Source organism: Mustela nivalis, assembly GCF_964662115.1.
Source record: "Mustela nivalis genome assembly, chromosome: 6".
Lineage (NCBI taxonomy): Eukaryota > Metazoa > Chordata > Mammalia > Carnivora > Mustelidae > Mustela > Mustela nivalis.
Window position 1 is genome coordinate 119,408,342 of NC_139025.1, and position 23,707 is coordinate 119,432,048.

At 39.3% G+C, this 23,707-nt stretch overlaps 1 protein-coding gene and 1 pseudogene across 3 annotated transcripts in view; both read left to right on the forward strand.

Annotated features, from left to right (window-relative positions):
- Positions 1-23,707, forward strand: part of TUBGCP5 (tubulin gamma complex component 5) — a 107,578-nt gene that overhangs the window by 10,858 nt on the left and 73,013 nt on the right. The gene's annotated exons all lie outside the window — the stretch shown is intronic.
- LOC309867292 (succinate dehydrogenase [ubiquinone] iron-sulfur subunit, mitochondrial pseudogene) lies at positions 22,034-23,042 on the forward strand (annotated as a pseudogene). The gene has a single exon. The product of its transcript is annotated as a succinate dehydrogenase [ubiquinone] iron-sulfur subunit, mitochondrial pseudogene (transcript).

A 23,707-nucleotide genomic window follows, 5' to 3' on the forward strand; every position in this document is an offset into this window, starting at 1 on the left:
TCTATCCTTTCCTTTTTAGTTTTTATATCAGACCTTTATGGCAGAGTGTGGCCATTATTAGTCTATGCAGGAACTTTTAGTTTGGTTTATGTCATCTGTTCTGCTATTTCTGATTCTTGCTCCCCATTCCCTTTCTTGGCTAGCCCAGTTCTAGGTGCCTGTTGTAATGCATTTGATACCTGTATTCTCACACAAGTCACATTCTTATAAAATACACTCTGTTGGTCGGTGCTTTCTGTTTTAAAATTATGTACTGGTATTATTCCATGTGCAGACTTTGTTCTATTATTTATCTCTGTTTTAAATCTGCCTCTGTCAACTCTGTGAACATCTTTTCTGTTACCCTAACTGCTGTATAGGTTTCTGCAGTTTGCAGTACCACATTTAAATTATCACTTCCCTGTGGACAGTCCCTGAGCTGCTTTTGCCCCCTCTACCTAGTGCCATGCCCATTTTGGACTTGGCCTACAGTCTACTCCCTACTTGGTAAGATCCACCTCTCTGATTTGGGCTGCTTTTATTTTAATTTGCATTTGTCTGAGTGTTCAGTATAAGTACTTGTGGCTCCTCAGGTCCTTCAGTCTTGCCCCTTCTGTGAAGTTCCCATTGATACCCTCTGCCTGTTTTCTTTTGGGTTTCATGATTTCCTTCCCAACCCCATCCTCCAGAGTTCATTGTGTGTCTAGATATTAATTCCTAGGTGTGGACATTGCAGTTATCTGGTCATCTTACTATTAGCATTTTTCATGAGATACTTCAAACAAAATCTGTGATATTTTTCACTATTTTGTTGTACTCAGACCTGTAAATTTTTTCATGATAAACATTTAGGTCTTGATATTTTTTTCTACAAAAACATTCCCTTGTATTTTTCTTCTGTTTGCCTTTTTATAACTTATGTTTAGGTCTTTAGTGACCAGCAGGTCCATTTTTACGTATGAACTGAGATTAAAGGGTCTAACTTACCTTTCTCTAATATGAGCCAATTTTCCCAGAAGCATCTAGTAAATAACCCATTCTATCCACACTATGCTGTGATTCTATTATTATACATCAAATTTTCATGTATATATGTATTTCTGAACACTGTGTTCTCTCCCTTCAGTCTGAGTTGCTGAGGAACAGAATGTTTTTGTTTATATGGCTTTATAATAATGTATTGCAACACAAGAAGGCAAGTTGCCCCATCACCTCCTTTATACTTTCTCAAAATTGGCTTAGCAGCATTATCAACAGTAGTCAAACTGTGGAGAGAGCCCAAATGTCCAATAAAGAAGATGTGGTAAGCAACAGAGGTATGATGGCAAGGGAGTAGGAGATCTTAGTTTCTCTCAGGGGCTCTTTGTCCCTTAAAAGCATCTAGATGGTTGTCAGATCATTCTGAAAACCTGCAACCAGAGATCTGAGGAAAGAAATGCACAATTCTACAAATAGAAAAACAACCACTTTGTAAGGTAGGAGGTATGGAGACATGAATCTGAGGTGATATATCCCAAGATAAACCACTGGGGGAGAGACCCTCCATAAGCCAGGTACCAAAATGTCTTACAAGCAGCAGAGTACAAAATTGGAACTTTTAGAAGTTTGCCTGAAAGGTGCTCAGGAGGCAGAGCAGGGTGGAATCCCAGGTGAGACAGCATGGTCTCAGGATCCCTGGGGTCACAAAAAGAAAGGGAGTGCCTAAGTGCAGCAGAGATCCCAAGCTTTCCAGCAGAGAACCCGGTTACAAACAGTGAGTTCAGGTGCTGGCTTTCTGCTTGGTGTTGGCATAAACTGCAAACCGCTGCATAGTCGTGCCACCACTTTCTGAGCAAGAGTCCAGCAAGAGGGAGAACCACAAGGAGACCCTCCTCTGTCTCCAAGGAGGTGTGGTATGGGTGCATGCCACAAAAGTCCATAAGTTTGGAAACTTGAATCAGGGTTATTTGCCTGAGAGAAAAATGTTCATCACAGGCTGGGTGAACACATAGTTTGGACAGAAGCCAGGGAGACATGAGTGATTGACTCCTTTTCTGTGAGGGCTCACTGACAAGTAGGAGGCATGAACTTTTAGATCTGGGTCTAGAGATTGGGTCACTACCATTTTCATCCCCCACATCAGTGCAAAATGCCTTCAAGGTGCAAAAGAGCACTACAAAGTGCAGTCTGGATCTGTATACACTGAGCCTGGCCCCCTGGCAAGGGCGGTTCAGTTCCACCCAGGCAAAGACACCAGGGAATATGCAACAGGCCCCTCGCCCAGAAGTCTTATCAGCAACTTCTGGTAAATAGCAAGTTTACTGATAATACAGAACTGTAAAACTCCAGTTTATGTAGTATTTGTGGTTTATTCTTATTATTCCTTAGTCTTTGAGTTTTATATTTTATTTGCCTTTTCAGCTATTTTCTTATTTTATCAATGCTTTCTTTAAGTCATTTTTAATTTTTATTTTTACACTTATGGTTTATATATGTATTTTTTTATTTTTTGCTTCCTTTCATTGTATTCAACTAAATTTTTTTGTATATACATAAGTTTATCTTACCTATTTTAGGATCTAGTTTCTTCTAACAAACAGACCAAACTACACTCAGGATCTAGTTTAATATTCTGTTCAACTTCTTATCTGATTTTATTCCCATTTTTTTCCTTTTCTTTTCTTTTTGGTTTCTGTTCTCTTCTGATTAATGTATGTTTTTCTGCTCTCATTCTTTAGTCCTTCAGTTTTATATTTTATCCTTTTCAGCTGTTTTCTTATCATATCAATTCTTTACTTGTGTCTTTTTTAACTTTCATTTTTTCACTTAAGATTTATAAATATTTTTTTCATTTTTGGCTTCCTTTCATTGTATTCAACCACATTTTTGTGTGTATATAAGTTTTTCTTTCCCATTTTGGGATCTAGTTTCTTCTAACAAACAAAATACACCCACAATATAGTTTATTCTTCTGTTCAACATTCTGTTTGATTTATTCTTATTTTTATTTCTTTCCTTTTCTTTGGTTTCTGTTCTCTACTGATTTGTATAGTGTGTATTTTTCTGGTTTCATTGTTGCTGTTTTTGTATCTTCCCTCTCTTTCATCTTTAGTTCTCTGGACATAATGACAAGGTGGAAGAACTCATTCCAAAAAAGAGGACAAAAGGCAGTACTCACTCCAGTTATTTAATCAATATGGAGATAAGTAAGATGTCAGAACTAGAATTCAAACAATGAATATAAAGCTACTGCCTGGTTTGAAAAAAGCATAGAAGACAATAAAGAATCCCTTACTGGAGAAATAAAAGAACTAAAATATAATAAGGTCAAAATCAAAAAGGGTATTACTGAGATGCAATTAAAAAATGGAGACTCTAACTGCTAGGATAAATCAGGCAGAAGAGGGAATCAGTGATACAGAAGACAAAAGGATGGAGAATAAGGAAACTGAGAGAGATAACTACTGAATCACCAGGGGAGGATTCAAGAGATCAGCAATACTATAAAGCAAAATAATATTAGAATTATTGGGGTCCCAAAGGAAGGCGGGGAGGCAGAAGGTTTATTTGAACAAATTAAAGCAGAGATATCCCCTAACCTGGGGAAGGAAATAGGCTTTCAAGTCCAGGAAGCACAGAAAATCACCCTCAAAATCAATAACCTTGACATAAAATAGTGAAACTTAGAAGTTTCAGAAATAAAGAGAAAATCTTGAAAGCAACTCGGGACAAGAGGTTCTTAACCTCAAAGGGTAGAAACATAAGGTTGGCAGCAGACCTGGCCATTGAGTCCTGACAGGCCAGAAAGGACAGGCATGATATATTCAACATTCAACAATGCAGCCAAGAATATTTGATACAGCAAGGCTGTCATTCAGAATAGGAGAGATAGAAAGCTGCCAAAACAAACAGAAACAAAAAGAATTTATGATCACTAAACCAGTCCTGTAAGAAATATTAAAAGGGGTACTATAAGCATAGAGATAGCCCAAAAGTAACAAAGACCAGAAAGGAATAAGGGCATTACACCAAAACAGTGACATTACAGGTAATAACAATGGCACTAAATTCATATCTTTCAGTAATTACTCTGAATGTAAATAGGCTAAATGCTCCAATCAAAAGACATAGGGTAATAGAGTAGATTTTAAAAGAACCCCGATATGCTGTCTACAAGAGATTCATTTTAGACCCAGTGACACCCCCAGATTGGAGGGGGAGGGAGGAACCTGGGTGGCTCAGCCATTAAGTGTCTGCCTTTAGCTAAGGTCATGATCCCAGGGTCCTAGGATCAAGCCCTACATTGGGCTCCCTGCTCTGCAGGAAGCCTGCTTCTCCCTCCTCCCTCCCCCTGCTTGTTTTCCCTCTTTCTTTCTCTCTCTGTCAAATAAATAAAATCTTAAAAAAAAAAAAAAAGTGAGGGGGTAGAGAACCATTTATCATACTAATGTGCATCAAAGGAAGTTGGAGTAGCAGCCCTTATATCTAGTTAGATTTTAAACCAAAGACTGTAATAAGAGAAGAAGAGGGATACTGTATCATAATTAAAGGGTTTATCTAATAAGAAAATCTGTTATAAATATTTATACTGCTAAATTGGGAGCAGCCAGTTATACAAACCAAATAAACTTACTTAAAATAATACAGGAATATTAGGGGACGTTAACACTCCACTCATAGCAAAGGACAGATCATCTAAGCAAAGATCAACAAGAAAAAAAGGGCTTTGAATGATACACTGGACCAGGTGGGCTTCACAGATCTATTCAGAACATTTCATCCTAAAGCAACAGAATACACATTTTTCTTGAGTGCATATGGGACATTCTCCAGAATAATTAACATACAGGATCACAAATCAGGTCTCAGCTGGTACCAAAATATTGGGAATATTGCCTGCATATTTTCAAACCAGTGTGCTTTGAAACTTGAACTGAATCACAAGGAAAAATTTGGAGAAAACACAAATACATGGAGGATAAAGAGCATCCTACTAAGGAATGAACAGGTCAACCAGGAAATTAAAGAAGAATTTAAAAATTCATGGAAGTAAATGGAAATGAAAACGCAACAGTTCAGAACCTCTGGGAGGAAGCAAAGGTTGTCCTAAGAGGGAAGTATATAGCAATGCAAGCCTTTCTCAAGAAACAAGAAAAGTCTCAAATACAAAACCTAATTTTATACCTGAAGGAACTAGAGAAAGACCAGCAAATGAAACCTCAATCCAGTAGGAGAAGAGAAATAATATAGATTAGAACAGAAATCAATGAGAGACAAACAAAAAAGAAACCCAATAAATCAACAAATCAAGGAACTGGTTCTTTGAAGGAATTAACAAAATTGATAAACCCCTAGCCATACTTATCAAAAAGAAAGAGAAAGGACCCAAATAAATCATAAAGAGATTAGAACCAACACTGATAATACAAACAAAAACAACAACAACAACAACAAAGTTTAAGAGAATATTGTGAGCAACTGTGTTGCAACAAATTAGGTAATCTGGAAGAAATGGATGCATTCCTAGAAACATAAACTACCAAAACTGAAACAGGAAGAAATAGAAAACCTGAACAGATGCATAACCAGCAAGGAAATTGAAGCAGTAATGAAAAATCTCCCAACAAAGGAGTTCAGGTCCAGGGGGCCTCCCAGTGGAATTCTACCCATCATTTAAAGAAGGATTAAAACATATTCTTCTGAAGCTGTTTGAAAAAGTAGAAATGGAAGAAAATCTTCCAGACTCAGTCTGTAACGCCAGCATTACCTTTTTTTTTTTTAATATTTTATTTATTTATTTGAGAGTGTGAGTGAGAGAAAATATGAGTAGGGGGTGGAGCAGAGAGAAAGGGAGAAGCAGACTCCCCACTGAGCAGGGAGCCCGATGTGGGGCTTGATTTCAGGACTCAGTCCTGGGACTTTGGGATCATACCCTCAGCCAAAGACAGACACTTAACCAACTGAGCCATCCAGGTGCCCCCCATTATCTTGGTCCCAAAGCCAAAAACCCCACCAAAAGAATTACAGACGAAATCTCTGATGAAGATGGATAGAAAAATTCTCATCAAAATACTAGCTATTAGGATCCAACAATACATTAAAAGGATTTTTCACTAGGACCAAGTGGGATTTATTCCTGTGCTGGTTCAACATCTACAAATCAAGCAATGTGCATACATCACACTAATAAAAGAAAGGACAAAAACCTTATGATCCTCTTGATGCATAAAAAGCATTTGACAATATAACATCTGTTCTTGATAAAAACTGTGCAGTGTAGGGATAGTGAGAATACACCTCAGTATCATAAAAGGCATCTACAAATAGCCCACAGTGAATATCCTCAAGGGGGAAAAACTGAGAGCTTTCCCCCCAACGTCAGGAACACGACAGGGATGTCCACTCTCACCACTGTTGCTCAATATATTGCTAGAAGTCCTAGCCTCAGCATCAGACAACAAAAAGAAATAAGAGGCATCCAAATCAGCACAACAGATGTCAAAGTCTCACACTTCACAGATGACATGACACTCTGTTGAAAATCCAAAGACTCCACCCCAAAATTGCTAGCTCTCATACAGGATTTCAGTCATGTGGCAGGATGTAAAATCAATACACAGAAATCAGTTGCATTTTTGTACACCAACAATGAAGCAACAGAAAATGAAATCAAGGAATTGCTCCCATTTACACGTGCACCAAAAACCATAAGATACATAGGAATAAACCTAACCAAAGGGGAAAAGGATCTGTACTCTGGAAACTATAGTACACTTATGAAAGAAATAGAGGAAGACACAAAAGAAATGGAAAAACTTCCTATGTTCATGTATTGGAACAACAAACATTTTTGAAATGTCTGTGCTACCCAGAGTGATCTGTACATTCAATGCAGTCCTTATGGAAATATCGTCAATATTTTTCACAGAAGTGAAACAGACAGCCCTAAAATTTGTACGGACTGAGAAAACAACCCAAATAGCCAGAGGAAAGTTGTAAAAGCAAACCAAATCTGGTGGCATCACAACTCTGGACCTTGAGCAAAATTACAAAGATGTAATCATCATTTCAAGACAGAATAGTACGAGCACAAAAACAGGCGTATAGATAGTGGAACAGAATAGGTAACCCAGAAATGTGTGGCCTCCTCTGTGTGGCTGGCTAATCTTCCACAAAGCAGGAAAGAATATCTGATGAGAAAAGGACAGTCTCTTCAACAAATGGTACTGGAAAAACTGGAGAGCCATGTATATAAGAATGAAAGTGAACCACTGTCTTACACCTTCACAAAAATTAACTCAAAATAGATGAAAGCCCTAAATGTGAGATAGGAATCTATCAAAAGTCCTAGAGGAGAACACAGGCAGCTCTTGACCTCGGCCACAGCAACTTTTTGCTAGACACATCTTCAAAGGCAAGAGAAACAAAAGCAAAAATGAACTTTTGGGACTTCATCAAGAGAAAAGCTTTGCATAGCAAAGGACAAGTTGACTAAACCAAAGACAATCTACAAAATGGGAGAAGACATTTACAAATGTTCTATCAGATAACGGGCTGGTATCTAATATCTGTAAAGAACTTTTCAAACTCATCACCCAAAAAACAATCCAGTCAAATGAGAAGAAGGCATGAACAGACATTCTACAAGGAAGACATGCAAATGGCAAACAGCCGCATGAAAAAGTGCTCCACATCATTTGGCATCAGGGAAATACAAATACAAATCAAAACTATGTGAGATACCAACTCACATAGTCAGAATGGCTAAAGTGAACAAGTAAGAAAACAGCAAATGTTGGCAAGGATGCAAAGAACAGGGAACCCTCTTACACTGCCTGTGGAAATGCAAGCCGGTACAGCCACACTGGAAAACAGTATGGATGTTCCTCAAAAAGATAAAAATAGAGCCACCTTAGGACCCAGCAACTCCACCACTGAGTATTTACCCAAAGGATACAAACTTAGTGATCTGAAGAGGCACCTGCACTCCAGTGTTTATAGCAAACACACACACACACACACACACACACACACACACACACACGCACAGGAATACTACCTAGCCATCAAAAATTGAAATCTTGCCCTTCACAGTGATGTGGCTGGAATTGGAGAGTGTTATGCTAAGGGAAATAAGTCATGCAGATAAAGACAATTATATGATTTCACTCATAAATGTGGGATTTATGATACAAAACAAAGTATCATAGAGTTAAAAATAAAATAGGACTAAATCATAGAGGGAAACAAACCATAATAGACTCTTAACTGTAAGAAGGAAATTGCAAGTGCTGGAGGTAAAGTGAGTGGAGGGATGTGGTGATGAGCATTAAGGAGGGCATGTAATGTAATGAACCTGGGTATTATACACAACTGATGAATCACTAAATTCTCCCTCTGAAACTAATAATGCACTGTATGTTAATTGAATATTTAAAAATTTGAAAAAATGTGGCACACATACACACACACGTACATACAATGGGATATTATTTAACCATCGAAAGGAAAGCAGTCTACCATTTGTAATAATATGCATAGAGCTAGAGTGTATTATGCCTAGTGAAATAAATCAGAGAAAGACAAATGCCATATGATCTCATTCATATGTGGAACTTAAGAAAGAAAATAGATGAGTGAATGGGAAGGGGGAAAAGAAAAAAAAGGAGAGGAAATCAAGCCATTAAAGACTTTTTTTTTATGTTCAGTTAACCAGCATACAGTACATCATTGCTTTTTGATGCAGCGTTCAACAACTCATTAGTTGCATATAACACCTTTACAAGACTCTTAATGACAGAGAACAATGAAGTTTGATGGAGGGAGGCAAGTAGGACTGAGCTAGATGGATAATGGGTATTAAGGAGGGTACTTCTTATGATGAGCACTGGGTGTTTCTTTTAGATAATGAATCACTGAATTCTAATCCAGAAACTAATATTGCACTATATGTTAACTATCAAAATTTAAGTTAAAAAAAAGGGAAAAAATTTATATACAGTATTTATATATTGTATATGTCATATATAATCTACACACGTATTTAAGTAATTTCAATGTATTAGAACAAAAAATTTGACTTTATTTGTGAACTCTTTAAAAAGAAAAAAAGATTTTATTTATTTATTTGACAGAGAAAAATCACAAGTAGGCCAAGAGGCAGGCAGAGAGAGAGAGAGAAGCAGGCTCCCCGCTGAGCAGAACCCGATGTGGGGCTCAATCCCAAGACCCTGAGATCATAACCTGAGCCGAAGGCAGCGGCTTAACCCACTGAGCCACCCAGGCGCCCCTGAACTATTATTCTTCCGTGACTTTTTAGAGGCAGTAAATTCTTCTTAAAAATTCAGCTGAAATTTAATGGGATTGCATTGAATTTACATATTTAGCTTGGGAAGATTTGATATTTTTATTATGAGAATATCTACATTAATTCTCATTTTTCATTTTAATAGATTTGGAAATTCTTTTTAGAAAAATCGTAAATATTTGTTAATTTTGATATCTGCTCATAGTTTATGCTGTGAATGATACCTTTTTTGTTTTATTGCCGGTGTACAAGAGCACTGTTGGGTTTCGTAAAGTGCTCTTATATACAGCATTCTTTTTTTTTTTTAATTACTTTATTTATTTTCAGAAAAACAGTATTCATTATTTTTTCACCACACCCAGTGCTCCATGCAATCTGTGCCCTCTATAATACCCTACACCTGGTACCCCGAACTCCCACCCCCCCTGCCACTTCAAACCCCTCAGATTGTTTTTTAGAGTCCATAGTCTATCATGATGCACCTCCCCTTCCAATTTACCCCAACTTCCTTCTCCTCTCTAACACCCCTTGTCCTCCATGATATTTGTTATGCTCCACAAATAAGTGAAACCATATGATAATTGACTCTCTCGGCTTGACTTATTTCACTTGACTTATTTCATCTCTTCCTGTCCCATCCCTGTGGCTACAAAAGTTGGGAAATCATCCTTTCTGATGGAGGATAATACTCCATAGTGTATATGGACCACATCTTCCTTATCCATTTGTCCGTTGAAGGGCATCTTGGTTCTTTCCATAGTTTGGCAACCAGGGCCATTGTTGCTATAAACATTGGGGGTACAGATGGCCCCTCTATTCACTACATCTGTATCTTTGGGGTAAATACCCAGGAGTGCAATTCCAGGGTCATAGGGAAGTTCTATTTTTAATTTCTTGAGGAATCTCCACACTGTGCTCCAAAGAGGCTGCACCAACTTGCATTCCCACCAACAGTGGAAGAGGGTTCCCCTTTCTCCACATCCTCTCCAACACATGTTGTTTCCTGTTTGGTAATTTTGGCCATTCTAACTGGTGTAAGGTGATATCTCAATGTGGTTTTAATTTGAATCTCCCTGAGGGCTAGTGATGATGAACATTTTTTCATGTGTCTGATAGCCATTTGTATGTCTTGATTGCAGAAGTGTCTGTTCATATCTTCTGCCCATTTTTTGATATGTTTGCCTGTTTCGTGTGTGTTGAGTTTGAGGAGTTCATTATAGATCCTGGATATCAACCTTTTGTCTGCACTGTCATTTGCAAATATCTTCTCCCATTCCGTGGGTTGCCTCTTTGTTTCCTTGGCTGTGCAGAAGCTTTTGATTTTGATGAAGTCCCAAAAGTTCATCTTCACTTTTGTTTCCTTTGCCTTTGGAGACATATCTTGAAAGAAGTTGCTGTGGCAACTTCCTGTTGGATGGATTCCTGTCTCACATTGAGGTCTTTTATCCATTTTGAGTTTATCTTTGTGTACGGTGTAAGAGAATGGTCGAGTTTCATTCTTCTACATATAGCTGCCCAGTTTTCCCAGTACCATTTATTGAAGAGACTGTCTTTTTTCCACTGTATATTTTTTCCTGTTTTGTCGAAGATTATTTGACCATAGAGTTGAGGGTCCATATCTGGGCTCTCTGCTCTGTTCCACTAGTCTATGTGTCTGTTTTTATGCCAGTACCATGCTGTCTTGGTGATCACAGCTTTGTAATAAAGCTTGAAATCAGGTAACGTGATGCCCCCCGTTTTATTTTTGTTTTTCAACATTTCCTTAGAGATTTGGGGTCTCTTCTGATTCCATACAAATTTTTGGATTATTTGCTCCAGCTCTTTGAAGAATACCGGTGGAACGTTGATCAGAATGGCATTAAAAGTATAGATTGCTCTAGGCAGTATAGACATTTTAACAATGTTTATTTTTCCGATCCAAGAGCATGGAATGGTCTTCCATCTTTTTGTGTCTTCAATTTCTTTCATGAGTGTTCTGTAGTTCCTCAAGTACAGATCCTTTACCTCTTTGGTTAGGTTTATTCCCAGGTATCTTATGGTTCTTGGTGCTATAGTAAATGGAATCGATTCTCTAATTTCCCTTATGTATTTTCATTGTTAGTGTATAAGAAAGCCACTGATTCTGCATATTGACTTTGTATCCTGCCATGTTGCTGAATTGCTGTATGAGTTCTAGTAGTTTGGGGGTGGAGTCTTTTGGGTTTTCCATATAAAGAATCATGTCATCTGAAAAGAGAGAGAGTTTGACTTCTTCATTGCCAATTTCCATACCTTTTATTTCTCTTTGTTGTCTGATTGCTGTTGCTTGGACTTCGAATACCATGTTGAACAAGAGTGGTGAAAGTGGGCATCCTTGTCTTGTTCCTGATCTCAACGGGAAGGCTGAAAGCTTTTTCCCATTGAGGATGATATTTGCTGTGGGTCTTTCATAGGTAGATTTGATGAGGTTCAGGAATGTTCCCTGTATCCCTATACTTTGAAGTGTTTTAATCAGGAATGGATGCTGGATTTTGTCAAATGCTTTTTCTGCATGCATTGAGAGGACCATGTTCTCTCTTCTCATATTAATTTGTTGTATCACATTGATTGATTTGCGAATGTTTAACCATCCTTGTAGCCCAGGGATGAATCCCACCTGGTCATGGTGGATAATCTTTTTAATGTGCTGTTGGATCCTGTTGGCTAGGATCTTGTTGAGAATCTTAGCATCCATATTCATCAGTGATATTGGTCTAAAACTCTCCTTTTTGGTAGGGTCTTTGCCTGGTTTGTGGATCAGGGTAATGCTGGCTTCATAGAAAGAGTCTGGAAGTTTTCCTTCTGCTTCAATTTTTTGAAACAGCTTTGGGAGAATAGGTGTTGTTTCTTCTTTGAAAGTTTGATAGAATTCCCCAGGGAATCTCTCAGGTCCTGGGCTCTTGTTTTTTGATCACTGCTTGAATCTCGTTATTAGATATCGGTCTGTTCAGGTTGTCGATATCTTCCTGGTTCAGTTTTGGTAGTTTATTGTTTTCCAGGAATGCATCCATTTCATCTAGGTTGCTAAGCTTATTGGCATATAATTGTTGATAATAACTTCTGATGATTATTTCTATTTCGTTGGTGTTAGTTGTGATCTCTCCCTTTTCATTCATAATTTTATGAATTTGGGCTTTCTCTCTTTTCCTTTGGATTAGTGTGGCCAATGGTTTATCAACCTTATTGATTCTTTAAAAAAACCAGCTTCTAGTTTCATTGATACATTCTGCTGTTTCTCTGGTTTCTAGCTCATTGATCTCAGCTCTAATCTTGATGATTTCCCTTCTTATGTGTGGAGTTGGTTTGATTTGCTGTTGATTCCCCATTTCTTTAAGGTATAGAGACAGCTGGTATATTCTGGATTTTTCCATTTTTTTGAGGAAGGCTTGGATGGCTATGTATTTGCCCCTTAGGACCGCCTTTGCTGTATCCCATAGGTTTTGAACCGAAGTGTCTTCATTCTCATTGGTTTCCATGAATTGTTTCAGTTCTTTGATCTCCTGGTTGATCCAAGCATTCTTAAGCAAGGTGGTCTTTAGCTTCCAGGTGTTTGAGGTCCTTCGGAACTTTTCCTTGTGCTTGAGCTTCAGTTTCAAAGCATTGTGATCTGAGAATATGCAGGGAATCATCTCAGTCTTTTGGTATCAGTTGAGTCCTGATTTGTGACCAGTATGTGGTCTGTTCTGGAGAAGGTTCCGTGTGCACTTGAGAAGAATGAGTATTCTGTTGTTTTAGGGTGGAATGTTCTGTATATATCTATGAGGTCCATCTGGTCCAGTGTGTCATTCAATGCTCTTGTTTCTTTATTGATTTTCTGCTTCGATGATCTATTTCTGAGAGAGGCGTGTTAAGATCTCCTATGATTAGTGTATTCATATCAATATGACTATCTTGATTAGCAGTTTTCTTAAGTAATTGGCTGCTCCCATATTGGGAGCATAGATATTTACAATTGTTAGATCATCTTGGTGGACAGTTCCTTTAAGGATTATGTAGTGTCCTTCTGTATCTCTGTCTACAGTCTAGTTTAAAATCTAATTTATCTGATATGAGAATCGCTACCCCAGGCTTCTTTTGAGGCCCATTGGTGTGAAAGATGTTTCTCCATCCCTTCACTTTCAGTCTGGGTGTATCTTTAGGTTCAAAGTGGGTCTCTTGTAGACAACATATGGATGGGTCCTGTCGTTTTATCCAGTCTGCAACCCTGTGGCATTTTATGGGCGCATTTAGGCCATTCACATTGAGAGTGATTATTGATAGATACGCTTTTATTGACATCGAGTTACCTTTGAAGTCTTTCTTTCTGTAGACTGTCTCTATATTTCTGTTCAATGCTATTCTTAGGATTCTTCCTCTTTTATAGAACCCCTGCAGTGTTGGCTTGGTGGCATAGCCTTTTAAGCCTTGCTGGTCTTGGAAACTCTTTATCTCTCCATCCATTTTTTTTTTAAAGATTTTATTTTTATTTATTTGACAGACAGAGATCACAAGTAGGCAGAGAGGCAGGCAGAGAGAGAGAGAGAGGAGGAAGCAGGCTCTCTGCTAAGCAGAGAGCCCGATGTGGGGCTCGATCCCAGGACCCTGGGATCATGACCTGAGCCAAAGGCAGAGGCTTTAACCCACTGAGCCACCCAGGCGCCCCTCTCCATCCATTTTGAATGTCAGTCTTGCTGGATAAAGTATTCTTGGCTGCATGTTCTTCTCATTTAGTGCCCCGAATATATCTAACCAGCCTCTTCTGGCTTGCCAGGTCTCTGTGGACGGTTCTGACGTTATTCTGATGGGCTTCCCTCTGTAAGTAAGGAGACTCTTTGCCCTGGCAGCTTTCAAGAGAGTATACCTACAATTATAATTCCTCAATTTGACTATCAGATTTCGTGATTTTTTTTTGGAATTTATAATCTTGGGTCGAGACCGTTCAGCCTCTAGTACATGAACGCTGGTTCCATTCACGAGATTGGGAAAATTTTCATGAAGGACTGTTCCACTATATCTTCTAGACTTCTTCTTTCTCCTCCCTTTCAGGGATTCTAATAATTCTGACGTTGTAATGCTTCATGGCATCATTTATTTCCCTGATTCTGTTTTTGTGGCTTCTAAGCTGTTTTTTCAGGCTTCCTCCTGATCCTTTCTCTCTATCTGTTTGTCTTCTAGATCACTAATTCGATCTTCTGTTTCAGTTACCCTAGCTTTGAGAGAGTTTAGATGAGATTGGAACTCATAGAGAGCATTGTGAACCTCCTCCCTGGTAGCTTTAGGCTCTGCCCTAACATTGTGAACATCCTGTCTGGTCGCTTTCAGTTCAGCCCTTATCAATTCTGTTTGGTCATCCATGGCTTTCTCCAACCTAGCTATTGCCTGGATAATTGTTAGCCTGAATTCCTTTTCCTACATATTGTCTATATTGATAGCTGTTAGCTCTGTTGCGGAAGGTCCATTCTCTGTATTTTTCTTCTTTTGGGCATTCCTCCTCCTAGTCATTTTGGTGGGAGATGACTGGACAGATGTAGCTGGATGTATCAACTGTGGTGCAGTCAAGGTGCACCCTGGAACACTTCTGAGCAATCTAGATTCCCCACCCAAATGAGAGACAAAAGAAAAGAAAAAAAAGAGAGAGAGAGAGAGAGAAGAAAGAAAGGGAAGATGAAAGAGAAGGTTCAGCCCAAATGGGCCCCAAGGTAAGATTTATGAAGTAGACAAACAAAGAGAGACAAAAAGACTGATATAAATATATGGTAAGAGAAAAATATATATATGCAAATAAAGGAAGAACCTCGTCAAAAAGAACCCCAAGTGTAAGATTTATATGCTATCAGGACAAACACAAAAACACAGAAACACTGGTGGAAGAAGAAGATGGGAGAGTTCTTATAAATTCTCAGTGTGTGCGAGGAAGGTTATTTTGATTCTTCCTGGATGTATCTTGATATCTTTGTTAAAGGACTCAATTTTCCTAAGATAAAGGGGATTAAAAATTGGTTTACCTATAGGGGTAGTATTGATTGGGGAAAGGGGATTACTTTGAAGTTTAACTTTATATGAATATTAGAGGATAATAAAAAATAAAAATAAATAAAAATAAAATAAAAAGGAATAAACTAGTCTAAACTAAACTAAAAATTTATAAAAGGAATTCAAAAAAGAAAAATGCAAAAAAACATAAGTGTATATATCAAAAAGTTCAGGTTAGAAGGGTATTATGGAATTTGATGTACTGTACAGCTCGCTGTGATGGTAAATAGGTTAAATAAAATTACCTATGTTTAAAAAAAAAAAAAAAAAAGAACCACAATAGTGGGAATGAGTGAACAATACAGGTTTTCCTATGAAGTAGTGGTTGTTCTCTTGTAGTCCTTTTTTTTTCTCTTTTTTTTTCTTTCTTGGTTTGTTTTCGGGGGGAGGGGCCTGCCACGTGTGTTGTCAGTCAATGATGTTTCCTGAGTTAAGTCCTCCCACCCCACTCAAGGGGGTGGGCTCTGAGGAAACTGGGTCTTTTTCAGGCTTTTGTTCTTTGGCGGTTTTTATGCTTGTTCACTTTTTTTTCTCTCACCTTGACCGCCTTTGATGGTTTTTGTAGTTTTAGAGGAAAACAAACCGCACCCTGATCTCCCTCTCAGAGAGAAGCCTCAGTCTGGGTGCAGAGCCTAAATAAGTACCCCCTTGGCCACTGGCAGAGCAGGTTCCAAGTTGCAGACCCTGGGGGCGTAGGATCTTTTGCTTGTACCCAAAGCCAAGGCAGTGGCTGCTGTCTGGGAGCTCCGGACCGCCAGAGAGGTTCCAAGCAGCAATCGCACACTGAGATTTTGCCACTGGCCCGGGCTGGGAGTGTCTGGTCTTGCTGGGTCTAAGAGCACCCGGCTTGCGCGCACCTCTTTCAGGGGCAGCTGTGGGTTGCGTGCGCGTCTCAGGCACTGAGAACTGGGCACAGGTCCAAAAGCACCGGGCTGGGCTTTTGCGCACCTCTCTCGGGAGAGTTTGGGGCGCATGGCTTAGACTTTGAAACAATGGCAGGGGTCAAAGAGCGCCAGCCGGGCCTTGGTAGCTCTCTCAGGGGAGCATGAGGGACGTTCGCGCGTATCTCAGGCTTTGTAGTAGGTTTTGCGCATTCTGCCAACCGGCGAGGCTCCCATCCCCTCACAGGAGCTAGAACCCACGCATTCTTGGGTGCGCTGGTGGCTTAGGGACCAAGACCTGGTTTCTCCGCCGCACTCTCTCTGCCTCAGCGCCAGGGAGGCTGTCCTGGGACCGGAGGCTGTCCTGGGACCGGGGACTGTCCCTAGCCGCCCCGATTCCCACAATTTCCCCCCGCGATCCTTTGCTCTTTTGGAGTGCTTTCAACCAATCTCCAAGTTAATGCTGGTCCCAGACGCAGGGCACTCTTGCTCGTATTGGGGTATTACTTTCCAACTGGTCGCTTCTGGTGGCTCCCTCCCCCTTTTGTTTATCTTCTAATATCAGTCCGCCTTCCCACTCCGCTTTACCTGCCCACTGGCGTCTTCTGCCCCTGTAGAGATCCAGACGTATAATTCTGATCTCAGGCTGATTTCATGGGTGAATGGAGTTCTTTGGTAGATAATCAGCTCACTTTGGGGTACCGGCTGAAAAGGCACCTCATCCTACTCCCCCGCCATCTTGTCCCCCTATATCCAGCATTCTTACTAAACTTATTAATTACAGTTTGTTGGTTCCATGGGGCTTTTCTCTCTCTTTTTTTTTTCTTTTTTGAGAACTTAAGAAAGCTGAAGTTTTAAAGGTGTATCTAGAATTTTTAAACATTCTGTTTTCCTCACTACCCCCTCCCAAATTTTAACTGATTATTGGGAAGATTAATATTATGCTAATTTTATACCATTTGGGGTTGGAAATGGTAAGTTTTTTCATCCTAAGGACAAGTGAAAGTCACATGTTCTTTTTAGAACTGTGAATTTTCATGTATTCATCTATTCATTTAACCAGATTCATTGAGTTCTTCCTGTTCATCCAGATTGTTGGGCTAAAGGTACAAAAACAAAAAGCATGATTACTTCCTATGAAGAACTCACAGTCTAGTGTGGAAAACTATATTGTTAACAGGTAAATTGTGATTCAGTGTGGTAAGTGCTATAAGTAAAGTGTAATGATTTAGAGAACCTAAAGGATGGAACACCTTTATCTGAGAGGCAGGAAAAGTTGACTAGAGTCAAGACAACTTAGGAGAATTTATATTTGTGGTCTTGAAAGTAATTATTTCTAAAATTTTATTACGCATAAGAAGCCACCTGGAGAAACTTATAAAACACTGTATTTGGGGCACCTAGGGGGTCTGATGTTTAGTAGATTCAGCTTGAGGTATCTGTATGTTAAACTAACATTCCAGGTGATTCTGAAATCTGTCATAGATCGCACTTTGGAAAACATTGAGATAGATGTTTATGAATTAGAATGCTACTTGAGATCCCAGAACTATTAGATCATTTAACTAAATGATTTTAGTTATATTTGAAAATAGTGTGGTTCTCAAAATGAGTATTTTGATATGTTAATAGCTTTTTACTATTTTTGGCTGAACTCTTCTTAATACTGATTCGTATTTAATGCCTGTATATTAAGTTTTGGACTCATATAGAATTTACTGTTTGTAGAAGTATCTTAAAGTTAACCAGTTTTAAGTATCTTAAAGTAACCTCTTATTGAAAAATAAAATAAGAGGAAATCATAGAGAGAAACAAACCATAAGAGGCTCTTCAACTATAGGAAACAAAAAGGGTTACTGGCGGGGGCGGTGATTGGAGGAATAGTGTAACTGAGTGATGGGCATTAGGGAGGGCACTTGATGTAATAAGCATTGGGTATTATATGCAACTCTTGAATCACTAAATTCTACATCTGAAACTAAGAACACACTATATTTTATTTAATTAATTTTAAGTTAGAAAAATAAAGTCACTGTTGTTTGGTAATATTTAAATATTATCTGCACCAAAATTCAGTTTCACAGAAAGCCAACAATATGCAAAGTGATATTTTTAAGAGTTTAATGAGTTTGTGGAACAGAGTAAAGAGCCCAGATATGGACCCTCAACTCTATGGTCAAATAATCTTTGACAAAACAGGAAAAAATATGCAGTGGAAAAAAGACAGTCTCTTCAATAAATGCTGCTGGGAAAACTGGGCAGCTATATGTAGAAGAATGAAAATGGACCATTCTCTTACACCATACACAAAGAAAAATTCAAAATGGATAAAAGACCTCAATGGTCCTCTCAATTGATGCAGAAAAAGCATTTGACAATATCCAGCATCCATTACTGATTAAAATGCTTCAAAGCATAGGGATAGAGGGAACATTCCTGAACTTCATAAAATCTATCTATGAAAGACCCACAGCAAATGTCATCCTCAATGGGAAAAATCTTGCGTCCTTCCCGTTGAGATCAGGAACACGACAAGGATGCCCACTCTCACAACTCTTGTTCAACATAGTATCAGAAGTCCTAGCAACAGCAGTCAGACAACAAAGAGAAATAAAAGGTATCCAAATTGGCAATGAAGAAGTCAAACTCTCTCTCTTCGCAGATGACATGATTCTTTATATGGAAAACCCAAAAGACTCCACCCCCAAACTACTAGAACTCCTACAGCAATTCAGCAACATGGCAGGATGCAAAGTCAATGTGCAGAAATCAGTGGCTTTCTTATACACTAATAATGAAAATGCAGAAAAGGAAATTAGAGAATTGATTCCATTTACTATAGCACCAAGAACCATAAGATACCTGGGAATAAACCTAACCAAAGAGGTAAAGGATCTGTACTTGAGGAACTACAGAACACTCATGAAAGAAATTGAAGAAGACAGAAAAAGATGGAAGACCATTCCATGCTCTTGGATTGGAAGAATAAACATTGTTAAAATGTCTATACTGCCTAGAGCAATCTATACTTTTGATGCTATTCCGATCAAAATTCCACCGGTATTCTTCAAAGAACTGGAGCAAATAATCCAAAAATTTGTATGGAATCAGAAGAGACCCCAAATCTCTAAGGAAATGTTGAAAAACAAAAATAAAACGGGGGGCATCACGTTACCTGATTTCAAGCTTTACTACAAAGCTGTAATCACCAAGACAGCATGGTACTGGCATAAAAACAGACACATAGACCAGTGGAACAGAGCAGAGAGCCCAGATATGGACCCTCAACTCTATGGTCAAATAATCTTTGACAAAACAGGAAAAAATATACAGTGGAAAAAAGACAGTCTCTTCAATAAATGGTACTGGGAAAACTGGGCGGCTATATGTAGAAGAATGAAACTCGACCATTCTCTTACACCGTACACAAAAGATAAACTCAAAATGGATAAAAGACCTCAATGTGAGACAGGAATCCATCAGAATCCTAGAGGAGAACATAGGCAGTAACCTCTTCGATATCAGCCACAGCAACTTCTTTCAAGATATGTCTCCAAAGGCAAAGGAAACAAAAGTGAAGATGAACTTTTGGGACTTCATCAAAATCAAAAGCTTCTGCACAGCCAAGGAAACAAAGAGGCAACCCACGGAATGGGAGAAGATATTTGCAAATGACAGTACAGACAAAAGGTTGATATCCAGGATCTATAATGAACTCCTTAAACTCCACACACACAAAACAGACAATCATATCAAAAAATGGGCAGAAGATATGGACAGACACTTATGCAATCAAGACATACAAATGGCTATCAGACACATGAAAAAATGTTCATCATCACTAGCCCTCAGGGAGATTCAAATTAAAACCACATTGAGATATCACCTTACACCAGTTAGAATGGCCAAAATTACCAAACAGGAAACAACATGTGTTGGAGAGGATGTGGAGAAAGGGGAACCCTCTTCCACTGTTGGTGGGAATGCAAGTTGGTGCAGCCTCTTTGGAGCACAGTGTGGAGATTCCTCAAGAAATTAAAAATAGAACTTCCCTATGACCCTGCCATTGCACTCTTGGTATTTTGATAGGGATTGCATTGACTCAGTAGACTTCTTTGGGTGATATGGGCATTTTAGCAATATTCTTCCAGGAATGCCTGGCTCAGTCAGCTAAGCATCTGCCTTTGGCTCAGGTCATGATAGCAGGGTCATGGGATCGAGTCCTGCATCGGGATTCTTACTTCTCAGTGAGCCTGCTTCTCCTGCTGCCTGCCTGCCATCCCCCCTGCTTGTGTTCTCTTTCTAACAAATAAATAAATGAAATTTTAAAGAAACAACATAGTGTTCTTCCAATACATGAGCAGGGTATGTTTCTATTTCTTTGTGTCATCTTCAGATCCTTTTATCACTATTTTATAGTTTTTAGTTACAGGTCTTTTACCTCATTGCTTAGTTTTATTCATAAGTATTTTATTATTTTTGGTGCAATTTTAAATGGGATTGTTTTCTTAATTTTTTTCTCTATAAAACACAATAGTTTTCTTTACATTAATTCTGTCTCCTGAAATGTTACTGAATTCATTTATTAGTTCTTTTTCTTTAATCCTTTTTTTTGTTGTTGTTGTTGTTGTTTAAATTCAAATAGCCAAGGTATAGCATGTCATTGTTCGATGTCTCATCAGTTCAGTGTAACACCCAATGCTGATCACATCACATGGCCTCCTTACTGCCCATCACCAAGTTACCACATCCCCCCACTGGCCTTCCTTTCTGCAACCCTGAGTTTGTTTCCTAGTGTCTAGAGTCTCAAATGGTATTTTATTCTTATTTCTTCCCATTTAGTTCCCCCCAGCCCCTGTTGTTCTCTGCATTAGTCTTTATGTTCCCCATGTGAGTGAAACTAAATGATAATTGTCATTCTCTGACTAATTTCATTTAGCATTATACCCTCTAGTTCCAGCCATGTCAGTGTAAATGGTAGCCGTTCATCCTTTTGATGGCTGAGTAATATTACATTGTATATATGAGCCATATCTTCTTATCTATTCATCCATTGAAGAACATCTTGGCTCCTTCTACAGTTGGGCTGTTGTGGACATTGCTGCTATGAACATTGGGGTACACGTGCTCTTCCTTTTCACTACATCTGTATCCTTGGGGTAAATACCTAATAGTGCAATTGCTGGGTCGAGGGTAGCTCTATTTTTTTTTTTAAGATTTTATTTATTTATTTGACAGAGAGATCACAAGTAGGCATAGAGGCAGGCAGAGAGAGAGAGGAGGAATCGGGCTCCCTGCTGAGCAGAGAGTCCATTTCGGGGCTCAATCCCAGGACCCTGATATGATGATCTGAGCTAAAGGCAGAGGCGCTTAACCCACTGAGCCACCCAGGTGCCCCAAGGGTAGCTCTATTTTTTTACTTTTTGAGGAAAATGCATAGTGTTTTCCAGAGTAGCTGTACCAGCTTGCATTCCCACCAACAGTGTAAGAGGGTTCCCCTTTTTCCATATCCTCACAACATTTGCTGTTTCCTGCCTTGTTAATTTTTGCCATTTTGAGTGGTGTAAAGTGGTATCTCATTGTGTTTTGATTTGTATATGTTAAGTGATGTGGAACATTTTTTCATGTGTCTGTTGGCCTTTTGTATGTCTTCTTTGGAGAGGTGTCTGTTCATGTGATGTCTCATGTGAGACATCCCTGTCATGTTCCTAACCTTAGAGGAAAAGGTCTCAGTTTTTCCCCATTGAGAATGATACTCTCTGTAGGCTTTTCATAGACGGCATTTAAAATATTGAGGTATGTTCCTTCTATCCCTACACTGTGGAGAGTTTTATTCAAGAAAGCATGCTGTAGGTCAGAAGCCAAGATGGCGGTGGTGGTCGGAGTCTCCTTGAAATGCCGGTTCCCGGCTGCAGCCCTTGGCGGAGCCTGCCTGCAGGCCTGCCGGGGGGCCCAGACAGCTGCCGCTGCACCTCCCCGAATCAAGAAATTTGCCATCTACCGATGGGACCCAGACAAGACTGGAGATAAACCCCGTATGCAAACTTACGAAATTGATTTGAATAAATGTGGTCCTATGGTGTTGGATGCTTTAATCAAGATTAAGAATGAAATTGATTCTACCTTGACCTTCCGAAGATCATGTAGAGAAGGCATCTGTGGCTCTTGTGCCATGAACATCAACGGAGGCAACACTCTGGCTTGCACCCGCAAGATCGACACCAACCTCAGCAAAGTCTCAAAAATCTACCCTCTTCCGCATATGTATGTGATAAAGGACCTTGTTCCTGACCTGAGCAACTTCTATGCTCAGTACAAATCCATTGAGCCTTACTTGAAGAAGAAGGACGAGTCCCAGGAGGGCAAGCAGCAGTATCTACAGTCCATAGAAGATCGTGAGAAACTGGACGGGCTGTACGAGTGCATCCTCTGTGCCTGCTGCAGCACGAGCTGCCCCAGCTACTGGTGGAATGGAGACAAGTATCTGGGACCTGCGGTTCTCATGCAGGCCTACCGCTGGATGATTGACTCGAGGGACAACTTCACCGAGGAGCGCCTGGCCAAGCTGCAGGACCCGTTCTCCCTGTACCGCTGCCACACCATCATGAACTGCACCAGGACCTGCCCCAAGGGGCTGAATCCAGGCAAAGCTATTGCTGAAATCAAGAAAATGATTGCCACCTATAAGGGGAAGAAGGCGTCCGTGTAACTGGTCCCACAATCAGCATGACAGCCAGCTCGGCTAGACGTGCTGTATCTCCAGTCCCTTCAGAGGTCTTGGTTTTCCATGAATACAGCATGTATAATAAAGATTTTAAGAAATAAATAAATGTTATTCTACTTTATTAAAAAAAAAAAAAAAGAAAGCATGCTGTATTTTGTCAAATGCTTTCTCTGATGCAATATTTTCTCTGATCAATTGAATCATATGGCTCTTGTCCTTTCTTTTATTAATGTATCACATTGATTAATACCTGAATGTTGAACCACCCTTACAGCCAAGGAATAAATTCCACTTGGCTGTGGGGAATAATCCTTTTAATGTACTTTTGGTATTTGTTGAGAGTGTTAATAAGATTGATAAGCCTCTGGCCAGACTTATCCAAAAGAAAAGAGAAAGGACCCAAATTAATGAAATCATGGGTGAGAGGGGAGAGATCACAACCAACACCAAGGATACAGAAAAAATTGTTAGAAAATTTTTATCAGCAAGTGTATGCCAACAAATTAAGCTAGTATCTTGGTGAGTATGTTGGCATCCATGTTCATCAGGGACATTGGTCTGTAATTCTCTTTTTTTGATAGGGTCTTTGCCTGGTTATGGAATCACAGTAATGCCGGCCTCATAGAACAAGAATAGGAGTTTTCCTTCCATTTCTGTTTTTTGAGACAGCTTCAAATGAATTTCTTCTATAAATGTTTGGTAGAATTCCCCTGGGAAGCCATCTGGCCCTGGACACTTGTTTTTTTTGGACATTTTATATTACTGCTTCAGTTTCCTTGCTGGTTATTGGTTTGTTTGGATTTTTCT